Genomic DNA, 3,196 nt, shown 5'->3' on the forward strand with positions numbered 1-3,196 from the left:
GCTGATGGGCGGGATGTAAATTGCCAACAGACACTTGGGAGAAGTGTATGGTGTTTTCTGAAACATCTAAAAAACAAAGCAACAGAGCCTAGGGCACTGCCACTTATGGTCCTATAGCTTAGGGAAATTAAAATCAAAAAGACACAGCCACCCCAAAGTTTGGGACGCCTCTGATTACAAGAACCTCGTTTAGAGTACAAGTTCAACATCGCAGAAAGTGAAAAATGGATAAAGAAGTTGTGGTATTTACTTACAAAGCAATATCACTCAGCAATGAAATCTATGTCATCAGGCCCTTAGCAGCACAATGAGTGGATTCAGGTATGATGATTCTAACTGAAATAAGTCACACAGAAAAAGAAACATCATAAGATATCACTAATACACGGAATGTAAACTTGGCTACACAGGAACTGAATTACAGAACAGAACAGGGTCTCAAATTTAGAAAACCAACTTATGCTTGCTTAAGGGTAAAGGTGAGTTGGGGTGCTGCATAAAACCAGAGATTGAAATGAGCACAGATAAAGTTCCTTAAGCCAAATATGGAATAGACAAGAGCTACTCCTTGCTCAACGAAATGGACTCAACACCGCATATTAAACGCCTAAGAATGTACCTGACTAGTAAGTATCTTAAAACCTATGGATTGCTATGTCTCCGAAAGAGAATCAAGTGGGTGTACACGGGCATAAACGCAGCAGTGATAGGATTGGAGAGGTTCGGTGAGCAAATGAAGACCCTTTGAAGTCATATTGCATGATACCCATTCCACGGGTCTCAACTCTCCAGGTTTAAGGTATTCTTCCTTCAGCTAAAACATGCACGTGGAACCCAAGTATGATCAACCATGTGAACGAGAGACGTGTTCAAATATGTCTCAGTTTTCCTCCCCTGGTACTCGGGTGCAACATTCCAGACGCTTTACTAACACTCTCCCCACTTGGAGAGTCAGCGCCTTTAACCTCCTGTTTGGCACAGTTTGCAATTTCTGCGGAAGATGAACAGGAATAGCGAGAACCAATGAGAGACTAGCTGGAGGTGTCTGGACGGGCAAATTTAACTCTCATTTCCCACCAGGAAGAGGAAATAACCAAAGGCTCAGCGTGCCGTGCAGGAACCAGATTAGGGCCTGAAGCCATCCTGCGGTGTTGCGGCCAGCTCAAAAGAAAGCGAGTTGAAGAAAGGAGCTCAGTGGCACTGTAATTCACAAACCTGCAGAGTTATAAATGACAACTATCGTCCAAAAATAGACTGAAGTAAGGCTGCCAAGAGGACTTGAAAGCGGGGCAGAATTGCAGGAAACCGATTTCAGGAGGTAGACTGGAATTGCATTGAAAGCATACGAAAAGAGGCAGAACGTCCACAATGATGCACTTGGACAAAAAGGGCGTATGCGTTTTTTCCTGAATATATTCAGGAAAAAACGCATACGCCCTTTTTGGCCAACCAAGTAAACTTGCAAAGGAAATCTGCACTACAATGAAGTCTCACTTCCCCCCGGTCAAAAGGGCCATCTGAAAAAAGTGTAAAATCCAGAAAGGCAGGACAGGCCATGGAGAACTGGGAGCCTTGTTATGCTGATGGGCGGGATGTAAATTGCCAACAGACACTCAGGAGAAGTGTATGGTGTTTCCTGAAACATCTAAAAAACAAAGCAACAGAGCCTAGGGCACTTCCACTTATGGTCCTATAGCTTAGGGAAATTAAAATCAAAAAGGCACAGCCACCCCAAAGTTTGGGACGCCTCCGTTTACAAGAACCTCGTTTACCTTACAAGTTCAATATCACAGAAAGTGAAAAATGGATAAAGAACTTGTGGTACTTACGTACAATGCAGTATCACTCAGCAATGAAATCTATGTCATCAGGCCCGTAGCAGCATAATGAGTGGATTCAGGTACGATGATTCTAACTGAAATAAGTCACACAGAAAAAGAAACATCATAAGATATCACTAATACACGGAATGTAAACTTGGCTACACAGGAACTGCATTCCAAAACAGAACAGGGTCTCAAATTTAGAAAACCAACTTATGCTTGCTTAAGGGGAAAGGTGAGTTGGGGTGCTGCATAAAACCAGAGATTGAAATGAGCACAGATAAAGTTCCTTAAGCCAAATATGGAATAGACAAGAGCTACTCCTTGCTCAACGAAATGGACTCAAATCCCCATATTAAACGCCTAAGAATGTACCTGACTAGTAAGTATCTTAAAACCTATGGATTGCTATGTCTCCAAAAGAGAATCAAGCGTGTGTACAGGGGCATAAATGCAGCAGTGATAGGATTGGAGAGGTTTGGTGAGCAAATGAAGACCCTTTGAAGTCATATTGCACGGTACCCATTCCTCGGGTCTCAACTCTCCAGGTTTAAGGTATTCTTCCTTCAGCTAAAACATGCATGTGGAACCCAGAGTATGATCAACCATGTGAATGGGAGACGTGTTCAAATATGTCTCAGTTTTCCTACCCTGGTACTCGGGTGCAACACTCCAGACGCTTTACTAACACTCTCCCGACTTGGAGAGTCAGTCCCTTTAACCTCCTGTTTGGCCCAGTTTGCAATTTCTGCGGAAGATGAACAGGAATAGCGAGAACCAATGAGAGGCTAGCTGGAGGTGTCTGGACGGGCAAATTTAACTCTCATTTCCCACCAGGAAGAGGAAATAACCAAAGGCTGAGCGTGCCGTGCCGGAACCAGATTAGGGCCTGAAGCCATCCTGCGGTGTTGCGGCCAGGTCACAAGAAAGCGAGTTGAAGAAAGGAGCTCAGGGGCACTGTAATTCACAAACCTGCAGAGTTATAAATGACAGCTATCGTCCAAAAATAGACTGAAGTAAGGCTGCCAAGAGGACTTGAAAGCGGGGCAGAATTGCAGGAAACCGATTTCAGGAGGTAGACTGCAATTGCATTGAAAGCATAGGAAAAGAGGCAGAACGTCCACAATGATGCACTTGGCCAAAAAGGGCGTATGCGTTTTTTCCTGAATATATTCAGGAAAAAACGCATACGCCCTTTTTGGCCAACCAAGCAAGCTTGCAAAGGAAATCTGCACTACAATGAAGTCTCACTTCCCCCCGGTCAAAAGGGCCATCTGAAAAAAGTGTAAAATCCAGAAAGGCAGGACAGGCCATGGAGAACTGGGAGCCTTGTTATGCTGAAGGGCGGGATGTAAATTGCCAACAACCACTCT

This window comes from Stenella coeruleoalba (genome assembly GCF_951394435.1).
Source record: "Stenella coeruleoalba genome assembly, contig: scaffold_201, whole genome shotgun sequence".
In the NCBI taxonomy this organism is placed as follows: domain Eukaryota; kingdom Metazoa; phylum Chordata; class Mammalia; order Artiodactyla; family Delphinidae; genus Stenella; species Stenella coeruleoalba.